Genomic DNA, 25039 nt, shown 5'->3' with positions numbered 1-25039 from the left:
CCACTGGGTCGGCCATTTGGAGCCTTGCCAATAGTCAGAACTCTGAGTGTTTAAAAAAATAATAATAAAATGCTTCGTGAGATCCTACCATGAGCCATCAAACTCGGGACTGCGAGATTTCAGTCACCTCATTGTCCTCATGTCTGTACTTCCTTCCTCCTGCCAATATAATTAGCTGTTGACCCCACAATCCATGTAGGAATCTCAGAATAACCCCATCAACGCTGCCACCAACAATGTCAGCTGGAAACCAGTCTAAAATGTCTCCAGAAGCATCCTGACATGCTTCTTGGTGGTGCAGACCGTTATAATGGATGTTGTGAAGCCAGGCAGCTGAGTTCTTCTGCTCCCGTGGGTAATGCCAAACAACTCAAAACAGTTGCATTTATTTGGCTTTCTCAGAGATCGCTTTTCATTTTACAAGTATGTATGATTTTACATTTTTCCAAGACTAAATCAGTAAAACATCATTCCCTCCCCTCCAGGCTGTTAGCTCTTTTCTCCTCAGGGCAGCCTTTTGTTATTATTCTGTTTATATTATATGACTCATTCTTCTTTTTTTTCAAAAACAAATAAACAAGAAGTAAACAAAGCCACATAGTCTCTTTCTTGTAAGATAAATAGTATCTTGCATTTTCACTTAACATATCCTAGAGATTACTCCATTACAGATAAAGTGCCTCCCTCTCCCCACATACAAATATAGTGCCTCTCTTTCCTAGCGCGCGTGTGTACACACACACACACACACACACAGAATGCTAGGGATTGAACTCAAGGCCTTAAGGCATGCTTGGTAAGTACTCGAGCTCCCCACCTGTTTCTGAGAAATGCCATCTTTGTATGATCTGAATCACTCTGAGTCAAGTTGAGCATCTTTGCATATGGTTATGATCCACTCATAATAATAATAATCCATGTTTTTAGGTTTCTGTATCTTTAGTGTGTGTGTGTGTGTGTGTGTGTGTGTGTGTGTGTGTGTGTGTGTCTGTACTCACACCATGCCAAGGAACACCTGTGGAGATCAGATGACAACTTGTGGGAGTCCATTCTCTCCTTCCTGTGGATACTAGGATGGAACCCAGGTAATCAGGCTTGGAAGCAAGTGCCTTTACCCACTGAGCCACTGGGCTGGTCCTCGTGTTTCTAGTTTTAACATCAAGGGTCTAAGCAAAGAGAACATAAAGATGCATGTGGAACATGAAACATGAGCAGCATTTCAGGAGGCTTCATGGTGAAGTCACGAAATCCCAGCAAAGAAGAGTGGTTCCAACAGTAAGGAAAAAATCCAAACTCTTCAAAGACTGTAGCACCCCAAACTGTAGGGCACCTAAAAGCAATCCAACTAAAAACACATAAAAATACAATCAAGAAGCCTGGTGGCACCCCCCTCTAATGCCGAGCATTCCAAAGGAAGAGACAGGTGGATCCCTGTGAGTTTGAGAACAGCCTGATCTACATAGTAAAATCCAGGCCAGTCAGGACTACATACTGAGAGGCTGCCTTAAAAAAAATCAATTGAGAAATGATACAGGTCAAGAAAAGTCAGAAGACTCAATTGAGAGACAGAGACAATTTACGTTAAAAGAAAAAAAAAAAACTAATGACCAATAAACATAAGAACAAATGCTTCCAAGTAACTGACAATTAGGAAATTGTTTTTAGGTATTTCGTATCAAGCATATTGACAAAAAACAAAACAATGTCAGGGATAACAAAGCCACGTGATAGCATGGGTCTGGCACAAAGCAGTAGAGATACATGTCCCTTCAACTTGTATTCCTCCAATAATCACACAAGGGGAGAAAGTGGAAGATGTATCCATTCTACCCCCAATTCTATGCCTAACAACTTACCATGGTGCCCAAGAAGATGCCAAGATCGAAATAAGAATGTTTACTATGGTGTTCTATACATGGAAAAACTGAAAATAACCTAATCCTGTCATAGAACAAAGCATAAATTATGGTATGCCCATACGGATACTACTTAGCAGTAAAAAAAAAAAAAAAAAAAAAAAAAAAAAAAAAGAATTAAAGACACAAAGCTAAACCTCGAAATCATACTGTTGGGGACTAGGGAGATAGTCGGCACAGCACCTGCTGTGCAAGCACAAGGACCTGAGTTCCAATCCCAGCACTCATACAAAAACTAGGTGTGGTGGTATGCATCTCTAACTCCAGTGCTGGGGCTAGGGTAGAGACAGACAGAGCCCCAGAGCTCATGGCCATCCAGACTAGGAGAATCATGGAGGTTCAGGTTGGGTAAGAGACCCTGAAATAGAGAAAAACACATAATAGTGGAAGATAGCCAATGTTGGCTTCTAGCCCCCCCCCCTCGACACACACAGACATACACACACACATGCACAACTATGTATTCATGTGCACACACCCACACACAAACATATACATACACCACACAAGTACCAAAAAACAGAGTAAGAAAAGAAGATGTGAAAGAGCTGGTGTGGTATTAAATGACTAAAGGAGGCAGACAAGCTTCTTGAGTCAGGGTCTCACCATGTAGCACAGGCTAGCCTCAAATTCACATATCTTCCTGTCCCAGAGTGCTGGGATTGAAGGAACATGTCATCACACCAAATCCACATACATGGTTTTTCAAAATGATGAATGTAAGAGAAGACTAAGACAATAACTTGAAGATGGTGGTTACTCCCAAGGAAAAAGGTAAGGTATGAAAACAAAATGAATATACAGGACTTAAATCATGTGTGTTCTCTTCTAGGTGATTTCTTCTTGTTTGGTTGGTTTTGTTTGTTGCGATAAGGGCTATTCTTTAGCCCTCCCTGCCTAGCCTGCAATTCACTATTTAGACCAGGCTGGCCTCAAACTCCTGGAGAGTCACTTACCTTGGCCTCTTGAGTGCTAGGATTACAGGTCTGCATCACCATGTCCACATGTCTGTAGTTTTATCTATAACATATGCCTAAAATACTCCCTAATATGAAAAAGTTAAGTTGACGCCAAGAGTCCTGATTGTGGTTCTAACCGACAAAGTTCTACAGAAGACACTAGTTTGCAGTACAGGAGAAACCATGGAACAGTGAAAGCCATCTCTACATAAAGTATCCTGTCATGGAAAATGAGGACTCTGTCATCCTTGGAGTTACACAGATAGAAACAAGAAGCTAAAGAGGGAAAACCCGTTATGTCTCCATTGGCAATTATATCTCCTACTAGGCACAGTGGTGCACACCTGCAACCCTACCATCCAGAGGGCCAAAGCAGGAGGCCATGAGCTTGAGGTTCCCTGGGGTTACAGAATAAGACCTTGTTTCCAAAAAGCCAGCTCCCTGCAAAAAATAAATTACATCTCTAATATGTGGTCTCCTCTTAGAAGCCCTTGATTAACGCTGCTGACTCATGAAAAATTTTAAATCACTGATTGTTTCTTTAAATGCCAGCAAAAGAAAACTGAAATGAATAAAAGGATGAGCAAAAGATATCCTGAAAACTTACTAACAATTAAGAATACTAATTGACATTCCCCAACAAAGATTAAAGAGGATGAAAAGGAAGATGATGGAATTGGAAAGAAAGAAAGCAACATTAGCCACAATGAAGAGAAACCATCCACACTTGACTCCAAGACTATTCCAATAAATCCCATAAGACAACTAGCCAGCAAGAGTGCTCTTTAAACCAGGTGTGGCAGTCCACATCTGTAACCCCAGCACTTGGAAGATAGAGGCAGAGGGATCAGAAGTTCAAGGTTGTCCTTATAGCAAGTTTGGGGCCAGCAGGCACTCACTACCTGCTAGTGGAGGAAGAGGAGGAGAAGGAGGGAGTGTTTTAACTAACATATTATTTAACCCTCATAGAAATCTGTGAGGTACATTTTATTACTCTGTTCCATGAAAGAAGAAACTGAAGCTGAGACTCAGTAGCATGCCTACCATGTATGAGGTGCTGGGTTCAATTCCCTGCGCTTCAAAATAAGTGAAATAAATAAATAAAGGAAGGAAGGAAGGAAGGAAGGAAGGAAGGAAGGAAGGAAGGAAGGAAGGAAAGAAAGAAAGAAAAGAAAGAAAGAAAGAAAGAAAGAAAGAAAGAAAGAAAGAAAGAAAGAAAGAAAGAAGAAACTAAAGATGAAAAGGTGACTTGCCAGGAATCTGAACACAGATCTCCAGATGCTAAAATCCTCCATATTCCAAAGTGACCCCATGCACAGGATATAAGAAATCCCATTTACAGAGGTCTTAACAGTCTGAAATGGTCCCCGCAGAACTGGACAAGGATGGGACAAAGGACAACTTAGTAGTCTAAATTAACCATCATTTTTACATTCTCACTCCATTTCCTGACTTTCTCTTCCAATGCCAGATTGTATCTGCACACCCCACACACACATCTTAGCTTCAGATGTTCTAACTATGGACTTTGTGTTCTGACAGACATTTGTTCCTCACAGTGCTGCAGGCCAGAAAGCCCAAGACAAAGATGCCAGCAGATCGAGTCTCTAGCAGAAGAGTCTCTAGGCTCTTCCTACCTATTAACACACATCCCCTCACTATATCCTTACAGCTCCACTTGTAGGACCTTATTATCTATCAAAAGTTCTACCTTAATACCATGCCATCAAACTAGAGATCAGTGCTTTAATATATGGAATTTGTAGTACATACACATTCAGTCCATAGCACCTTGTATTTGTCATTAATCAAGTCTTTTCCTGGAGAGTTGCATGCCCTGTCTCTGGGGTTATTATCAAGTACTTGCACTGGAATGTGGAAAACAGGTTACATCAGACTCATGTTCATGACACAAGACACCTGCAGAAATTCCACAGGGAACACAAACGGAACGGACTTGTACAATCTGCTTCAGCAACTGGCTGACACACCTACAAGATGTAAGAGTGTCACGTGACTACCTGGTGCTCGATTTAGAGCTAGAATGGATGAAATAGTTGGCCCACACTTTTGACACCTGAACTTCAATTTGGAAGGGACCATCAACAAGACAAGTGACAGGTATGCATCTCTCTACTCAGTCCTAAGGCAACTGTGTGATCTTGGATAAATCGCCAAATTCATTTGCACTATTTGAAGCTGGAGCTGGAAAAGAAAGGAAATGGCCTCTAAATGTAAAAGAATCTACTGTGTGTCCATCTCCCAGCCAGGTCAAGGTCAGATGCTTATAGATCCAACTTAGACACTCAACAGATGTGTACTAAACCTTCATCCATCACTGGGACTATATTTATGGTTAATGTTATCAAGAATGATAAGGGGGTGCCTCTCTAATTCTGTTTTATGGGTTTTGTGGGTTCTAGGGGAAGAATAAATCAATGAGAGTTTGCCTGACTAGGCACACGCCACACATTTAAATGAGGCATGAATCTGCAGAACATGCATGTCAGCTGTCTACCTATCCATCTGTCTTGATGGAAGACTAGAAAGTAGATGGGCCTGGGAACATGGGGCAGAAGCTATCAGAGAACCCACCCATTGATGGTGCCATGAAGACCACTCCATCAGACAGCCATAGTTACTTCCAAAGTGAGTCAAGAGAATGTAAAGTCTCCCTCTCTCAGTCCCACCCATCAGCTCAGAATCCAGCTGTATATCTGCCATCAGTGGAGTCTCTCATATGATATGAACTCTGAGATAACAGGCCACAAGGGGAGTCAGGGAGGTTACAGATGAGCACACTACATACCCTAAATTCCTAACAAGCCACAATGGGGACTTTCTGAAGGAATTTTAGAACCCGTCTTCTAGGTCACCATCATCAGAAACACAAGTCTCAAAGGACAGAAAACTATACTGTGATCTCTGTTAACACTGATTTATTAATTCCTTTGTAACATTTCTTAATTTTTTTTTCAAGAATGGCCATGGTATCTTCTCCATTACTCCATATATAGCCCAAAGGAGATATCAAATTCTGAATAAATGCATACCTAGCTAAGCAGAAGGAAAAGCATTCTTTTCCCACCTATTGCATGGAAAAGTCAGAAAGGTCCACAGGACATCTCAACACTGCCTGACTCCATATCTGCACCCCATGGACCTCGAAGATAACCCTATCTTCTTCAAGGTTACATCATAGCACCCAGTGTGGGACCATAGCTTACCACAATACTCAAAAAGCATTGGTTGCATGAATAAAATTCTCTTCCAATTTAACACACCCCCACTTATTCTCTGCTCAGATACGAGGGTCACTTTCACAAAGCCATCTCTGCACAGCAGCATGAACTCTATCAGAAGCTCTGGAGTCCAGGTTTCATTAGCTAGGGGATTATAATATTTAACACCTAAAACTTAGTTCTAGCCACAGGTTTAAAAAAAAAACAGTTTCAAACAAAGAAACTGTCTTAGTTACTTTTCAATTGCTGTTATGAAACACTGTGACTATGAAAGCTTATAAAAGAAAGTATATAATTTGGGCTTATGGTTTCAGAGGGCTTGAGTCCATGATGGTGGAGCAAATATATGGCAGTAGCAACAGCTGAGAGGTCACATCTTGATCCACAAGCAGGGGCAGAGAAAGAGAGACACTGAGAATAGTGCAAATCTTTTGAAACATCAAACCTGCCCCCAGTGACACACCTCCTCCAACATGGCCACACCTCCTAATCCTTCCCAAACACTTCTATCAAGTGGGGACCAAGTATTCTAACATATAAACCTATGGGGCCATTCTCATTCAATGACACCATAGGGAACTGGAGATCAAACATAGTCCAAGTGTCAGAAATTTGTAAAAGAAAAGATTCTAGTTTGGGAGGGGGGGACAAAAGAGGAGAAAAAAAGCAATAGAACACATGCCCTTTAGTGAAGACATTTTTTCTAATGGTAAATACACTTCTCTTCTGGTCTTCCCACTCATTTGATGTCTCTACTATGGTGATGAAGCCGAATAAAGGATGTACTACAGAATATAGAAGAAAGATTAACACTCAAATGTTCCTTATCATGTTATGTAGAAAGTCCCCCCCCCAACTCTTTCATATATATAATTTAATATCATATAATTTAATACTCAATAATTCATGCATGGTCAGTGACTTTGTTCATCTCTTCCTTTTTTCCAGACAAATTCACTCAGTGCATATATACTGAATGCAAAGCGTCTGTTAGGCATGGATACACAAATATAAATTATTATCTTCTTGGACATCTTTCTTTACTATCCTCTTGACCAAGGAGACAAGACCACTGGGATAGAATGGGAGTTGACAGACATAGATCAATTCATTAATTCAACTGTCGTGAACCATTAATCAATCAGAAGCCCTGTCTTGGAAATGTCACCAATCTCACGATTACCACCTGGTAGAGTTCTCTGGGACTCCCCCAGCCATGAACAAGTTGTGTGACTGCTTGGGAAAGCCACCATTCTACTCCATAATTACTCCACACAAACACCAAATTACGTACGCCTCTATTTTAAGTAAACCCACCATTTGAAACACTGAACTTCTTAAAACAAAAGAGTGAATACCCTCCAATTTACTCTGCACAAGCCCTCTTCTCTCTACAATGGTCTACTCAGCAACTACTCAACAGGAAGTCTGGGGTCTGAGAGGCTGGCTGAAGAGCCCATCCCACCGCCTAGTGCATCAGCAGCCTTGGACAAGACACTTTCACCTCCCTCTACCCAAGTCCCTCATCTATAAATAGTGGAGTTGAGTCAGAATTGGAATCTTAGAATAAGACTCTGAAGTCCCCCTGCCAACTCTGTTCCCTCTGGGGATCTGATTCTTCTCATATTATCAGTAAACCATACCCCTTAGCCCCATCATCCTGGATCAGTCAGAGCAAACAACCAGAGCTCAGCAGGATTGCTGAACTCCATGGGTGCTTGGGAAAGTGTCCTCTGTGAGCCACAGAAGGAGATACCCGTAATCTTTCTTCCAGGAGCTCCTCGTCAACGCATGGATCAAATGGAAAATGGAACTACATGTAGGTAAAATGAATTTATAAAGTGTCTTATGTAAACATTTACATCTTTTGCTTCTTCAATAGAGGAAAAAACTTTAAAATCTTGAACAATGATTTGCCATGGTATGATGAATTTTTTTTTTTAATGATATGCCAGTGTACTTTTGGGGTCTTCAGCATCCCTACAATGATGTTAACAGAGCAACTAAGCAAAACTATAAACTCAAACAACATTCAACAAAGTTTCTTGACAAGGTATTACCACAAGCCCCAAGTTACAAGCAAATCACGGGAAACCAGTGTGATACTGATGTCTGTGTATAATGAAACAAAGACCACGGTGACTGATGTGCAGCGCGGTGGGAGAGGGATGCCTGGCATGGCTCTGGGCCCATTCCCAGCACCACAAAAACTAACATAAAAAGGTAAAGTGGTGAGGCACATGCAGACTTGGAAGAGGGGAACCCCAAAAGACCCAGTGGACGGACCTGGCGCGCTATAGCTGCATGCAGAACAGCAAGTGACCCACAGGGTGGCCTGAAGACATGGAGTGCTCACCCCTTGGAGCCTTCAGAACCAACTCCCTAGGACAAAGCACCATTCTGAGGAGAGGTGGCCGGGAGCAGAATCAGAACTGAGCAAACCAGGCGACCTGGTAAAGGCGTAAGTAGACACAGACAAAAGTAGGGGATGAACTATGGAAGCAAGGTCACTGTCTTGTGTTGTTTGCCAAGCTCTCGGTGTTGAGCCTAGGGCCTCCCAGGCAAGTGAGCTATAGCCCCAGCCCTCCATATTTTTAATCTACCTGAAAATAGAGGAGCTTTGTTAAAGCAGAAAAATCATCAAACAAGACCCCTTTTAGTGACTGGTTTGCCTCCCTATCTGCCTGTGCGTCGTGTGCATGCACTGTCCATGAAGGCCAGAAGAGGGCATCAGAAACCATGAACCTGGGGTTAGAGGGGGTTGTGAGATGGCAGGTGGGTGCTGGGAACTGAACCAGGGTCCTCTGCAAGAGCAACAACTTAACCACTGAGTCATTTCTCCAGGACTCAAGGCACCTTTAAACTTCATGAAACCTAGTTACATAAATATTAGCAGAAAAGCAATCAATCTATAAGCATTTCTATAAGGAAAAGCGAGGCTAAGGGACAAAATTACATCTCTAGCGATCTGTGACAACGAGAGCATGCCAAGAAGACATTTTAAAAAGCGCATGAAATATAGCATATTTCAAAATAGCCTATAAATATTTTAAACTATGCAAGGCTTGGAAGAAAAAAAAACATAAATTAGAATCAGGAAAATTTACAAGTGAAAGGACAGATTTCAAAAAAAAAATAAATGGAAGTTGAAAAAGTTAGCTTAGAAATAAAAACTAAGACCTAAAGTATGAACCCCTGAGTTTGATTTCCAGCAGTGGGGGGCATGGGGGGAGGGGAAGGGCAGAGAGATGAAGCTTAGGATGGAAGAAAGGTAGGAAATGTCAAACCTAACAAACACCTGAAACTTGGGGGAAATGTTTTACTGAGAAATATTGGAAGAGATGAAAAGGTTTTGAAATGGCAAATGTTGAGGATAAGCAAAGAACCAACATATGGACAAGAAAAGTCCCTAAGGGACAAAACTGAACCAAAGGGCGAAATTCCACAAACAGTGATTTGAGAACGCTTTCTGAAGAAAAAAAAAAAAAGGATTTGAAACTTCATATTAGGCCAGGCCGTGGTGGTGCAGGCCTTTAATCCCAGCACTCGGGAGGCAGAGGCCATTGGACCTCTGTGCGTTCGAGGCCAGCCTGGTCTACAGAGCAAGATCCAGGACAGCTGGGGCTAAACAGAGAAGCCCTATTTTCAAAAATAAATGAAACTTCACATTAGAAAGAGTGAATGGTGCTGGATATGTAGCTCAGTAGTGCAGCCTTACCTAACCTGCTTAATTTGGTCTTCAGCATGGGAAATGGAAGCACTGTATACCTGGGGTACCAGCTAGAACAACTATAGCAAAGTATTCTCTAGTACTGTGTGGGATGGGACATACCTGTAATTCATGCACTTCAGAAGAGCAGGCGTTCATGGCCAACCTTGGTTACATGAGGCCAGCCTGGGCTACATGAGACTATGTTAAAAAAAAAAAAAATAGGTACCTCATTTCTTTCAAACTGCATGAATTATAAGGGAAAATTAGGTAAACTTACAAGCTTTATCACCAGATGAGAGAGAAACATTGAAGAAACTATATATTAAAGGTTTTTTGGTTTTTGGTTTTTGGTTTGTTTTTGTTTTTTGTTTTTGTTTTTTTTTTTTTTTGGTTTTTAGAGACAAGGTTTCTCTGTAGCTTTGGAGCCTGTCCTGGACTAGCTCTGTAGACCAGGCTGGCCTCGAACTCACAGAGATCCACCTGCCTCTGCCTCTGAGTGCTGGGATTACAGGCATGTGCCACTACCGCCCGGCGTATATTAAAGATTTTATATCCAGTGTTTTGACCTTTTACAAAGGCTTAATAATATGCAGAAAAATAAAAAGATTATTATCCCCATGAGCCCTTCTTATACATGCCAGAAAAGAACTTCACATGAGCAAAATGGTTACACAGAGACCCTAGTTTTAGCAGTATTAAGTATGTAGTTACTGAGGAATTAAATGAAGGTTAAAAAGGAGATTTTTTTTTTCTTTTCTTACTGTGTCCTGGGGAATGCTGGGCAAGTGATATACCTTCACAATTGATCACAAAGTCAGTGGTTTAAAGCATTAAAAATTAATTCTCCATTCCGGAGGTCAGAAATCCAAAACCAATTTTACCTGACTGGTCACAAGGTGTCAGCAGGCTGCGCTACCTGAAGATGCTTTGGGGAGGGTCCATTTCTTGCTTCTCCCCCTGCAGCTTGGCTTATAACAGAATAACCCCAATCTCAGTCTCCATGGTTACACATCTTCCTTCTGTGTATAAGCTCCCTCTCTGCCTTCCTTGTGAGGACAACTATGATTTATTTAAGACCCACCCTGATAATTGGGGGACAGAGTTCCTTTCTCAAGATCCTCAACACAACGATGGACGCAAAGTCTGCTATGCACAGGCACTGTCACGGATCCCCGGGGTTAAAGAGCCGAGGGCTTTCTAAAGAGCCGCTATCCCGCCCTCCATAATGGGAGGACTTGTTAACGTTCCAGTACTGTAACAAATGCCTGAGACTAACCTTTTCTTTTAATAAGCAGTGTCCAGCTCAGTCTTAGATGCTTCCTTCACAGTAATTTGGCCTTGCTGCTTTGAGGCCCGGAACACAGGTGAATATCACATAAAAAGCCAAAAGTGAATAAAACTGAGTGTTCATCTCACCTTCAGAATATGAAAACAAGCCAGGCAGTGGTGGCACACGCCTTTAATCCCAGCACTCGGGAGGCAGAGCCAGGTGGATCTCTGTGAGTTCGAGGCTAGCCTGGGCTACCAAGAGAGTTCCAGGAAAGGTGCAAAGCTACACAGAGAAACCCTGTCTCGGAAAACAAAACAGAATATGAAAACAAGACAGAGAAGAATTCAGAGTCCCATAAGCCCCACCAAGCTGTCTCTTCATCTCAACAACTGTTTTCTTCTATGTTTAATGGCACTAGAGATTGAACGTAGGGCTCCACACTTGCTAGTAAGCACTCCACTACTGAAAATATGCCCATGTGTCAGGTCCCTCCTTCCCCTTCCCCTGCTGCTGCTGCTGCTGCTGCTGCTGCTGCTCCTCCTCCTCCTCCTCCTCTTTTGGAGACTGAGTCTCACTAAATTGCCCAGGCTGGCCTTGAACTTGGAATCTTCCTACTTTAGCCTTCAGATTTGCTTAGATTACAGGACTGCACCATGACGCTGATCATATAATCACTTTTTAAATGGTAGAATATAGATGGCAGATGCAAAAAAAAAGTGTTCTAACTGCTTTCAGTAATCATAACTGATTCTGATATTAGTCTGAGAGTGCTAATTATGTGTTACAGAATAAAACAAATGAGTTTTTTTCCTTTTTGGTTTTTCGAGACAGGGTTTCTCTGTGTAGCTTTGTGCCTTTCCTGGATCTCACTCGATAGCCCAGGCTGGCCTCGGGCTCACAGAGATCCACCTGCCTCTGCCTCCTGAGTGCTGGGATTAAAGGCATGCGCCACCACTGCCCATAAAACAAATGAGTAATTATGGGATATTCAATTGTTGCTTCTTACATGTGCAAAAACTAGAATTTTCAGTGTGGGAAAAGAAACCAGTAAAGTGTAAAAAAATATCAAATCTCTAGACTCAGATTCTATCTGGAAACCTCAGTGTCTGCTCACTATTGCCCTTCATAGCACATGCATTTCTACCCTTTTTCTGTGTAACTCCCCAGCAAAACTGACTCCCCAGACAATGGCTATCTGGTTTAAAAAAAAAAAAAAAAAAAAGTGCATCCCTGGTGTCCAAGATCCCAAGCCTTCCTAGAGAAACGAGTGGTTCCGGTTTGAAGCAAAAACATGCACGATGTCTGAGGGAAGTAAAAGGAAAGAGAGCAATGAGAAAACAGGTGACGGGGAGAGCGGAGGCCCAGCAAATCGATCAGTTCCTAGACTAGGCACTTACAAATGCAAATGAAGACACGAGAAAGGGCCTAGACTGGATCCCAGGCATTAAAAAATAAAGTGGTAAGGGAGCATCACTCAGCCCTGCACACAACAGGCACAGACCCAGCCCAGGGAAGCACTCCAGAGGCCAAGGCAGGAGGATCACAAATTCTAGGCCAGTCATCAATCAATCAATCAATCAATCGCATGTTTTTAAAAGTCAGTTGTTGGCAGTATCTAATCAAAATTGCAGGAGAGCGCTTTGACCTGGAAACTTTGAAGACTCTGATTCCAACTAGGAAAGTCTCTGTACAATGTACACATCAAGCCTCCCAACCTGCTGTCATTAAACATTCCCCAACAACATCTCATTCCCCTCCTAAATATGACCCCCATACCTGAAGGGAGATAAGGGCTGGTTTCATATCTACTGAGTATATCCAGTATCTCATTCAATTATGTACCCTACTGTAAATCCATAAAAAGGGCACTCTGGACTAATAAATCAGGTTTGACAACCTGAATATCCCTGGTCCTCCTGTAAACATCCCTATTGTGTGTGCGTGCACACCAGTAGCTATCTGGATGCATGCTGCAACCACCCTGGAACTTTTTAAAATTTATAATGCGTGTGGCACCCCCAAGTTAAACAGGAAATAAGAAGCCATGAGTGCAAGGGGACCCATATTTAGTAAGTTCCCTAGATGATCATAAGGTTCAGCTAGATTGCAAGCATGGTTACACAAAATTCCATCTCTGGAGTAACCAGGTGAAGGAAGGGCAAGAGTTTTGAACTATGGGCCACAAATGCCATCATTTAAGGCCAAGACCTTGGCCCCTGGGGTGGCCTCTGGAGGTGGAAAGTATACAAAAGCCTCCTTTTGCTTGAATTTGTCAAAATTCAAGATCCTATCTCCAACTTCTTTTTCCACTTTTCCTTTCTGTGGAATTTGACCCTATGAAGTTATACCACTTTCAAAATTCCCCTTTGGGCTCTAATAGGGCAAAACTGAAGACTAAGACCCACCCCCCCCCCCCACGAAGCAGTAAAAGGTGCAAACATTTGAGAACTTAAGACACAGAGAGAGTCCATTCTGCCTGCATGGACTTCCGTCTGAGCCACACGTTGACCCAGAGCTAGAGGAAAGAGTACCACACATCTCCCAAGGATGCTTTACAGAGCCCAGGAACCTGTGGAGCACTGTGCAGTCTGGCTGGGCTCTGGCTGTTTGCTGTGATTGATCTCTCAACCTATATGTGGGCTTAATGTTACGGCAATGTCACTTTACCGGGGATCAGGGTGCATGATCTGCAGAGAGCAAGGGAAGAATCAGAGAGCCCCAGAGGTGTAGGCCTAGGAGGGACCCCAGAGCCTCACTCTACACTTCACGTGCTGCCTCAACTCCCTTGCTTACAGGTGAGGGGACTGAGGTACAAAGAGGTGAAAGGGGACTTAAGGCTGCTGATGCAACAGGAGGTGGGATGGGCTCTGCGTCCTCTTCAGAATGCTCCCCTGCCTCCACGCTAGACCTCAAGTCCAGTTTCCTGCTGAGTTCTTATCAAGGAAGGAAAATGTAGACTGGAATGGGGACTTGGGAACACTACAGCCCTCCCAGCGGACACGTCCAAGACACCAAGGCTTTTGGAAGAGGTGAGTCAGTAGCCTCAAGTGTGTGCTGCAGGCACATCTTTAATGAAAAGCAATTTCCAGCTACTGCTTGGAGAAGGGAAATAAAGAATCAGGAAGAGGTATCACTGTCACAAGATGCCTGACACCTCTAGAGCGTTTATTGGTATTGGCCTCACTCTAAAAAAGCAAGAGCCTTACTGACCCACCCACCCACCCCCACCCACCTCTATGTGTCTTTGCAGCTGCTACATGCCAGTGCTACAGGAAGCATAAAAGAGAAGAAGCATTTCTATGGGGCCATGCTACACAAAGAAATAAGACTATAAACCAAATGCTATAATAGCAATTCCAGGAGGAACACACAAAGAGATGGAGGAAAGGGGGAAACCAGTATCTGGGGGGCTAAGCCTCACCAGCATGGAGCTGGGATACTCATCGTGGCAGGCCTCCACCAACAGAGCTGGGCTTCAGATCACAAACTGGCTCACCTTGAGAAGAAAAGTGAGAGCCACGCCATAAAACTCCTTACCACCCTGCCAAGGGAACGCCTGGGAGTGGGAGTCCAACATCCCGTCGTCCTCCCCGGAAACCGCTTTTGTAAACTAAAATCAATCCATCTTAGATGACAACTGGGCTGGGCCCAGGAGAAAGAATTAGCACACTGCCAAAGAGCAGCTTTGGGTCTGCAGGACCACCAACCCTTTCACATACTCCAGAAGATCACAGATGGTGTGGAGGTTGGGGTGGGCCAACAGATAACCCTGGTTCGGGGCCTGGGTAGTTGCAGGGTTGGTCAACCTGCCAGCTCTGCCCTGTCTTCTGCCAAGGAGAGCTCTCATGCATTGCCCTGACTAGTCCACCCCTTGCAATGTGAACAAGGGGCAGGGCCAGTTCTCCTGCTTTCACATCCTCAGGGTTGGCTCTCCTTCACCCACACCTCCTCGGCTAGTCCTACTGTGTTACCCAAGCAAGGTGCAGGGGCCACTCTCCCAAGTGCTGTAGCTGGTGAGGGGCAGGGCCAGCTCTCCCACCTGCTACAGGCATCGATGGGCAAGAGGGGAAGGCATCTCTCCTCTGCCCACACCACCATATGGCAGATGGGGGGAAGGACCATGCTCACATTCTTGAGGCAGTTCACCCACACCCCTGTCAATAGGGTCAGCTCTACTGTGCTGCCCAGGCAGGGAGGTGGCACACATCTTTAATCCCAGTATCAATGCCAGGCAGAGGCAGGCAGATCTCTGAGTTTGAGGCTAGCCTTGTCTACAGAGTGAGTTCCAGAACAACCATACAACCAGGGCTATACAGAGAAACCCTTTCTCAAAATAAAGGAGGAGGAAGAAGGAACGGGGGAGGAAAGGAAGAAAGAAAGAAAGGAAGGAAGGGAGGGAGGGAGGGAGGGAGGGAGGGAGGGAAGAAGGGAGAAAGAAAGGGGAAAAAAGAAAATTGACTGCTCTTCTAAAGGACCTAGGTTCTATTCCCATCACCTACATGGTAGCTCATAGCTAGGGAACCAATGCTCTCTTCTGGATCCCACAGGTACCAGGCATATACAGGTATAACACCCATATACATAAAATTTAAATAAAAAAAAAATTTTTTTTTTAAAGAGCCATGCTGCGGATCCTACTCCTGACAAGAGTACCCAAGAAAATACAATGAGAAGGGAAGCCATGTACATTCAATGGCACCAACTCCATTCACTCCTCAGCCTACTCAGCAGCATGCCTCGAACATATCCAGCACTGTTCTGTCCTGTGGAAATGCACCATTCAGGGTGGGGTAAGGTACAGAAACAAAAACAAAAATCCTGCTGTAGTAAGAAGCCCAGGATGCCAGCAAGGTGGCTCAGCAGACAAAACGCTTGCCGTGCAAGTCCAGTGACTGAGGTCGACCCTCAGATCCCATGTAAAATCGGGAGGAAAGAACCATTTCCGAGATGTTGGCCTCCTCATTCCAAGAACCAAAAAAAATCGCACCACAAATGTGAAAAGATAGAACAGCTGCCAAGCTCAAGGTGACAGCTCTCCTCAGAATGCCTCACTCATTAGGAAGAGGCTCGAAACAATTGAAAAAAGAAAAAAAGTCTCAGCAAAGAAGCAAAAGACAGAAGTCACAATGCCCCAAGCTAGCCCCATACTATGAATTAAAATCACCAGGATTACTCGGCTAGGTTAGTCAGTTCTCTGTCGCTGTTACAAAATACCTGAGATAATCAACTGGGTTTTGTTTTGTTTTGTTTTGTTTTTTTTGCTCTCAGTTCCAGAGGTTTTGATAGCTGAGATGAATGGAAACACATTTGTACTTCATATTGCAGAAAGGATATCCACCCCCACCCCACCCCGACGTGCTCCTATTAGTTTAGCGCAGATGCACTGCCAATGACTGCTTTGTTCTGACTCTCCAGTTCAGAGGGCACCTGGAGAAGTACAGGGGTCGAGACCTGCAGGCACTGACCAGAATCCATGATCCAGGTGTGCAGAAAACGAGAAGGTACCAAGGATGATACCAAAAGAGACCAAGACATCACATGTCTTCAAAGCATGGCTGACCCCCTGATCAGAGCAGTGAGCCCAGCTCTGGATTGGCTGACTGCCTTGGTCCCGCTCCCTGTAAAGCCAGCCAGCTGGAGGGAGGATGTGAGGGCAGTGTCTCTGAGAGTTTACCCTGCCACCCTCACAGACTGCCAGCCCCTGAATAAAGCACAGCTTAAGATGTGTTCTGCCTCTGCCTGCTGCTGTTCGCAGGACAGGCATCCAAAGCTCTTTATTCCGGTCCCAGCTTCGGTCAACTGGTCTGAACTGTTGTTCAGGTCTGTGCTAGCACCAGTACAGCATGGTGGGAACATGTGACCCAGGAGGTCTTCTCACCTCCTTCCAGCCAGGAAGCAGAGAGAGGGAGGAAGGGGGAAGGAGGAGGCAGGGTTTCCACATCCTTGTTCAGGAACCTTCAGTAATCATTCTACTAGACTCCCACCTCCAAGAGGTCTCACCACCTCCCCATGGTGCCATGGGTTAAGGACCACACCTTTAACGCATGGACCTTTTGAGGACCCAACGCCCAAACTATAGCACCAGCCACAAGTAGTTTTCTATTGTTTTATTTATTTAACTCCCCAAGAGAGTCCAATTAGCAGTGTGTCTGAGAAACAATGCTCTAAATGCCCTGGCTCATATACTCAAATCAGAACAACCTTGAGAACTTGGGACAGTCATTCATGCTAGTTCAGCAAGCCTGGAGGTTTTATTCTTTACTTTTTCATTTCAGATTATTCCCATACAGGCCAGAGATTGAGAACAGCTGCTTAATTGATCAAAGGTATCTGTAGGCCAAATTCTCTTCGTTTGCAGAAAACTACAAACCTAACCCCAAGGAGAGAACTTCATTCAATTGGCCTTGAAGGAGGCGGCAAAGTTTCCACCAAACATTGGTTATGGGTGCCCAGTATGTGTTTAATCTGGAGTGCCAAATTAAGAAGAGAAAACCACACATATCTAAGAGCCAGTTTGAAAATATAGTTCCAGGACAGGTTATGCATGCTTACGGGAAACAGCAGAGGGGTGAGTTAATGTGTTATCTGTCACTTGGCCCATGAGAGACATTAATCTTCCTCTTTGCAAAAAATAAAGAAAAGAAAAAGCTTCCATGTGAGTTACATTTCTTCCATCCAGAGACCGAAGCAGAAGAGTTTGCAATGAACAGAGGCAAAAAGGTACAACTGGGCACCCACCAGGCACTGTCTCCCTGCAGAATATTTTAGCATGGATGCTGTCTCTGTGGTATGTTCATCCTCCATCTCCTTTCTTTTCCCAAACACAGACACATACACAGAATTCAGTATGTTCCCAATTCAGGGTGCACTGGTGGGAAGTGCCCTCTTCTTAGACTTCCTTACACCCAGTAGACCCTTGGAGTAGGGATTTCTGTCTCCTTCAATTCATTTAAACCAGCCCCCACTCCAAGGGGTGTGGCTTCAGGAGTAAGTGGGAGTAGGGGCCAGGAAGAAGGCTTGGCAGGTAAAAGTGATGGCAGCATAAGCCTTCAGACAGGAATTTGAATCCCAGAACTGATGGAAAAAACCAGCCAGCCATGGTGGCAAACAACTCTAATCCCAGCACTCCTACAAAGAGATGGGAGGAGGAGACAAGGAGAATCAGCTGCAGGTCCCTGGGCCAGCTACCCAGTGTGCTATCAAGTCGCAGGAACAAGACCAACCTTGCCTTAACAGAGTAGAAGGCAAGAACCAACCGCTGAAAGTTGTTATCTGATGCCCTAATAGAGCATACACACATTCAAGCACAAGCACACACAAAATTAACTTTAAAAGTAAGACTAGGCAGGCTGTAGCCATCACCCTCAGTCCTCAAAGGACACTCGAATCCTACCACAGTGAGCCAACCGGGTTACGTGCAAGGGTGTGTGGGGATTCAGCTTTCTGTGGGCACAGAACTTGCTAGAAGTGCCTTGTTAAACAACTTGAAAGCCAGCTGCTCTGATGTTTGAAAGTAAACATGGTACTGAGCATAAAAACTGAAAAGGGAAACGTAAGCATCGCAAGGTATTAATTAATCCCATGCTGCAAGACTTCTTCTGCTTAGATTAGCTCTGCTTAAAGAAATATTTACCCAAGAAACTCAGAGACAAGTGAAGACAGACGACACACCATACTTAAGATGCTGTGATTTTTAATCATAACAGGGATTAAAGAGCTGGAACAAATGTGATTGGGGCTTACACCAGAACCTAGTTAACCCTTCCCCACCCCCTTCTAAGAAAGCTGACAGCTATTTTAAGCCCACACAGCAGTCTGGCTGTCTGATTTGCAACTTGAGGAATCAGAGTCATTCTGCAGCTAGATTTTTTTTTAAAAGCAGGCATGTATAATGAAGTTAATGCATTACCAGACCTCAGAGTTAGAAAAAACAACTTCTAGAAACGACAAAAGGCTAGTCTGTGGATTACACCATGCACAGACCAAACCAACGAAACAAATTGCAAGGTGTAGAATTTAATTTAATGACAACAGCAACCCACTCCGTGCCAAGTACTGTGCTAGGCATTTACATAGACAGTTCCCCTCACCCTCCCACCCACCCTCTGGGGCATATGATACATTAAACCTCTCTTCCAGATGAGAGATGTTAAGGAATTCATATAAGGTCATATAGCAAGTAAGGGACCAAGCTAGGTTTGAAGCCAAACACAGCATGGACTCCTGAATCTAAGCTAGGCACACTTGCCAACAAAATCTATATGACATAAAATAACAAAGTAAAGAAAATAAACAGTGAATTGTGTGTGCTCATTTGGGGGGGGGGGTAATCCATTCATTAATGAAAACATACATAAAGGACAATTAGTAAATGATAATGACCTATTCCTGAAATTGAGCATATGTTCTTCTAACTCAAACTCTACATCAATCATTGGAGTTTCATTTCATTCAGAAACAAAAAAAGCTCCCTAGGAAGCAGCGCAGTATAAACGGGAGGTGAGGGGAATATGAGAGAGAGACTGCAGCAGAGGACTGCCTCAAGTTACTAGAGACCAAGGCCTGCAGGACTACAGTAAGGGAGAGTCGGGAGGAGAATGGTGCCAACATGGCGTCTCCCACTGAGGGCTGCAGGGAGGACCCTGATGATCGTCACAGGGAACAACTAAGAAATTACATTTTTTCACTCATCCGGATTTTCTACATGCAAGATGCTGCATTCATCTCTGTGGCAGATGCAGGGGGCAGAGGGATGCAGATGCAGACAAAGACCTCAGGAGACTAAAATAGGACCAGGACAACAGTCCTTACCCTTGACTTTGACACTCCCTCACTAAGAAGTGGGGTTTGGGAAACTGGGGAGATGGCTCATTTAATAAACTGCTTGCTTCATAAGCATAAGGAGCAGGTTCAGATCCCCAGGAACCAGGAATGGTGACACAGGCTTGTAATCCAGTGCTGCAGAGGCAGAGACAGGAGGGTCACTGAAGCATGCCAGTCAGTCAGCCCGGCACACTGGGCAAGCTCCAGGTCCCAGCAATAGACGCTGTCTCAAAAATACAAGGTGGAGAGCTGGAGAGTTGGCTCAACTTGCAGTGAACTCAGATTCAGTTCCCAGCACTGCCCCCCCCCAAGATGGCTGTTTATAACTCAGAGGATTCAATGCCCTCTTCTGGCCTCTACTGGTATTGCATGTATGTGATACACACACACACACACACACACACACACACACACACACACACACACATCCCCCAAAACAAAACAAGCAAACAAACAAAAAACACATAAAATTAAAAGTAAATCTTAAGAAAAAAAAGACAAACAACCCAGAGAAACACTCTAGGTGGTCCCCTGGCCTCCAAATGCATGTATACACATGTGTGTAAGTGCTCACACACTCAAACACACATCTAGAAGTGGAGTCTATTGGTGAAATTATTAAGGCCACTCCACGTAGTTAAAAGGGAGGTTTATTTTGTAGGGTAACTTACAAATGAAGGGGTAGGTTGCAGGGTCTGGCAAAGGTATAGCACAGTCCGGCGGTGTTCTCTGGAGAACTCTGCTCGGTCTACCTCCTGCGTCCAGCGTCCCCGAACCAAGAGAGCGACCTCCTCTTGATCCTCGGTCTTCCACTCCCTCCTCTGCCCCGCCTTGTGGACGTGACCATTACTGAAGCCTCAATGGGGGTTGGAACTTCCAGGCCAATGCTGGGATGGCTATCCACTACAGGAGTCCACTTCTATTCCTCTACAGTCAGTTGTGATTGACAGAACATAGCAGAAGTGACCTGTAATCTTCAGAAGGCCAAGCCTTAACAGTGTCCTCCTTCTTACAACAGGCCCTCTGGAAAGCCAACTACCAAACAAAAGACCCATTGCGTGATGAAGAAACATAAGCCAGTCATTAGATTCAACAGCCTCACCGAGGACTACTAAAGCACCCTCCATGTAAGCAAAACCTTCTAGAACTTTCCAGTCTACTCACAAAAAAAAAAAAAAAAAAGAACCCTACAGAATGTTCACCATGCACACCAAAAAGAGCAGTCCATCCAAGCCCTGCCTGAGTTCCCAGGCCATGGAGCATGAGCAAAACACACAGCTGTTGCTCCCAGCCTGTCATAAGGAGTTGTTAGCCACAGGGTACTGTATCCAGAGATTACCAGTGGCTCTGTTACTATGTGGTTATGTACCTTGGGTCAAGACTTTCCCTTTGGACCTCAATTCCTTACCCAAAAAGTGAGTCTACACTAGATGCTTAAGATGCTTTTCAGTTCTGATGATCAGACCATAGTCCAGACAGTATGTCCTAGGAATACGAAAGAACAACCCTTTCGGGAGTAGGTAAGGCAGTCACAGACCAAGGGTCAAATGCCCTGGAGGGACAGTGCTAGACCAATGCAGGGCACATAAGTGTTCAATAAATACAAATGCAATGTTTCCCATAGGCTCCTTATTGAAATCTTCATCCCCAGCTAATGGTGCTATGTTAGGGGGTGGTAGAAATTTTAGGAAGTGGGCCCTAGCTAGAGGAAGGAAGTAATGAGGATATGCCTTTGAAAGCTAGACCTGGCCCCCAGGCTCCTCATCACCATCTCTCTCTGCTTCCTTAATACCATGAGGTAAGTCACTTCTGCCACCATCATGATGGGCAGTAAGGAGCGCTCCACTGAGCGGAGCTTTCGCTTCTGTGGGCAAGTGCACACCTGAGTGTTGCCTTCCTGCTGGCCGCATTCCAGGTGTGTGAGCAATCCTAGAGGGCTGGGGTTCCCCTCTGCCACCTCCACCAACAACCAGAACCATCAACTGAAACCTCTGAATCCGTGAGCTAAAATGAACCCATCCTGCTTTAAGTTGTGTGAGTCAGGGATTCCACCACAGCGACCAAGGTCTGACTGGTACAAAACAGTTTTCACTGTTTGATGCTAACAAAACTCTGTGAGTCTCACCTCCCAGTTTTCCACCTGAAAAACAGACAACACTAATGTACCTGTTTCAACATGAAGCCTTTGTGAAAGTCCCATGCAAAGCAACCATCACCAGGATGCAATGAAGACTTACCAAATATGTAAGCATTAGGAGGATATAAAAGTCCGAAGTCCAAGCACTGGTCTTAAATGGTAGCTTTGTTAACATGGCTGTGAGGACCCTGCCAGGCAGCAGCCTCCCTGAGCCTGTATCTTAGTTCATACAAACTATGGAGACATACATCTGATAGAAAAGTGGTAAGATTTAAATGAGGCCTTGAAGGTGAAAACATACATGTAGACTGGGCTTCATCATTATATGCATTTGGGCTGGGGTGCATGCAGGAAGACGGGCTCTCGGGTATCCAGATCCTCTTCCCTCTACTTCCTGGATGCTGGGATGGCAGGTATGCATTACCACACCTGGAACAGTGGTGCTGAGAATGTTACCCAGGGCTTCCTGCATGCAGGGCAAGCACTCTACCAACTGCGATACTGGCAGGTATGTATGTTTCTTAAGTTCAGCCAGGGACACACCATCCCATCTAACCCTCTGTCTCTGTGGAACACTGGAGGAAAAAGAGAGAGAGAGAGGCATACATCCAGAGAAACACTCCAACCAGTGCTGATTCTGAAAAAATGCCAACCCTTGGAAGAGGAAGTCTTGGGCTCATTTTCCAAGGTACCTAACAAGGCAACAATGCATTTACATTTTATAGTCTGTGCTTTTCCAAAACAAGGAGCAAATGCCCAGTGGCTTTAACCCTGGAATCCCCATGATGGCACATTTCTAGGGATAGACACTGCTCAATAGAGGTGGAAGTAAGAAAGCACTTACTGGGGAGCACAGGGGGAACAGAGAGATGGTCTTCTGCCCCCACCCCTGTGCAGGTCTGACACGCCAGAGTCTGGCATCAACTACCAAGAGCTAGGAGGCAGACCTGGTCCATAAACTCAGCCTGAGCCTATGGACGCTCCACCTGCCCTCATCCTGTCTCTCCACCTCACCCTTCTCCATGCTGAACCTCCAGCCTCCTGTGTTGTCTGCATTGGGAACACAACCAGCCATGGCTCCTCCTCTTATTGACCACCACTATCTGTGAATCCAGAGTTACTATAGAAACCACACTATGCAGCCCCCAGACATTTGCTCAGAAAAGAAACTACATGTTTAGTACCAGAGAAAAAAAATAAAGTGGGATACAGAAAGTTGAAGGCAAGCCTCAAGCCCAGTATTTCTTAAGGTCTGGTTGCAATTACTTCAGTAGATCACCCAGACACTCAATGAGGGTACACATGTCCCCTAAATACATCGAGCTAGAAGAACTAGACTATTTGGTTTAGTTGGTTGGTTGATTGGGTGGTTGGTTGACTGGTTTTCTCTTATATGACTATGTGGCCCAGGAAAGCCACTAACTTGCGGCAATCCCTCTGCCTCAGCATTCCAACTGCAGGAGATTATACTAAGAATTGTACTTTTCTTGAAATTTGTATGTACACACATTAGTTTTTGACACCTAGCTGTGACCAAATGCAGAGCACTATGAGAATAAAAAAAAATTTAATCTGATTAGTTTTTTTTTATCCTAGTTCTTTAAAAACTAGCACCCCATGGGGCTGCAGAGCCCCATCACACTGCTCTTGCAGAGGTCCAGAGTTCAGTTCCCAGAACCCACATCAAGCAACTGGGAAGTATATGCCACTCGGGCTCCAGGGAGATCCAATGCCTCTAGACTCCGGGGAATACCTTCATTCACATGCACATAACCACATACAGACACATAATTAAAAATAATTTTTAAAAATATAGCACTGGGGAACCAAACAAGACAAAAGCCAATTTCTCAATGTGTGTGTGTATGCAAGAAAAATTAAATCATAACCATAATGAAAAGTTATACTTTTAAGAAACTGCTTACCAAATCCACGGGCCCAGACACACATGAACCCAAACATCGAATATCTTGGGCCAACCAGATCTATTCTGAGATAGAGAAGTGAGATGTGATCTTGGCTGACAGCTCCCCTCTGGTCCCAGTCCTACTCAGCAACCCAGCTCTGCATTCCAAGGCAGGGCTTGATAACTGCGAGGTGAAGGAGTGATGGATGCCTCTAGTTCTAGACAACACGACTGAGAAAAGTTGTTTGGGGGTGGGGGATGTGATTCACCAACTCATACATCTGCATCAGAAAGGGGCTGTAAACACAAGAGACCTCTGGGCACCTAACTGACACTCCAAAGACGTTTTGCAAATTGAAGGAAATGGACACCTGATGGCCGTTCTTGCCCAATATACTAACCCGTGGTCGCGGAAGAAGAGAGATTGGAGCAAGTTTGCCCCCCGAGTCAAAAGTTCTGTTCTCAAAACCATCCACACCCAATCTATACAGAGCTCACTTAAATGACAAGCACACTGTGCATGCTGAGTATCCCTGCGTCTTTCTTTGGGTTCTGGGTCGGGGAATAGGACGGAATAGGACGGGAGCACACCGAAGAGAAGAAGCCTTTCCACAGAAAGGCACGGTTCCCGGGCACCGTGGAAACTCCAACTGCAGTCTCAGAAGCCAGAACTCCTCACCCAGCGAGGTGCTTCACCACTACGGCGGCGTGGCCAGCCTTAGACACAACTGCTGGTCCAGCACGCAGGTTTCCACTCCACCCCTCCCCCAAGGGTGGCTTTGGCCTTGGCCCTGCAAATTCCAGCCGTCTCGGCTAAATTCTTCATCAGCAACTGCTGAGATTTAACAGCGCACCACAAAACTGGAAAACGGGTTTCACCTGACCACTACACCAATGACTGGCACATGCAAAAGAGTCGTGCGAAAGCAAACATTTGGGGAGTGACTTTAACAACTAGACCCAGCTACTTGGAATTTAAAAAAATAAATAAACTGGTCAGGAAACAGGCTTTTAAAACACCTCCCTAAAGCACCTCCCGTGGGAGCCCAGCAGGTAAATAACACCAGCGCTTCC

Source organism: Onychomys torridus, chromosome 11 (genome assembly GCF_903995425.1).
Source record: "Onychomys torridus chromosome 11, mOncTor1.1, whole genome shotgun sequence".
In the NCBI taxonomy this organism is placed as follows: domain Eukaryota; kingdom Metazoa; phylum Chordata; class Mammalia; order Rodentia; family Cricetidae; genus Onychomys; species Onychomys torridus.
This window is presented reverse-complemented; position numbering follows the sequence as displayed.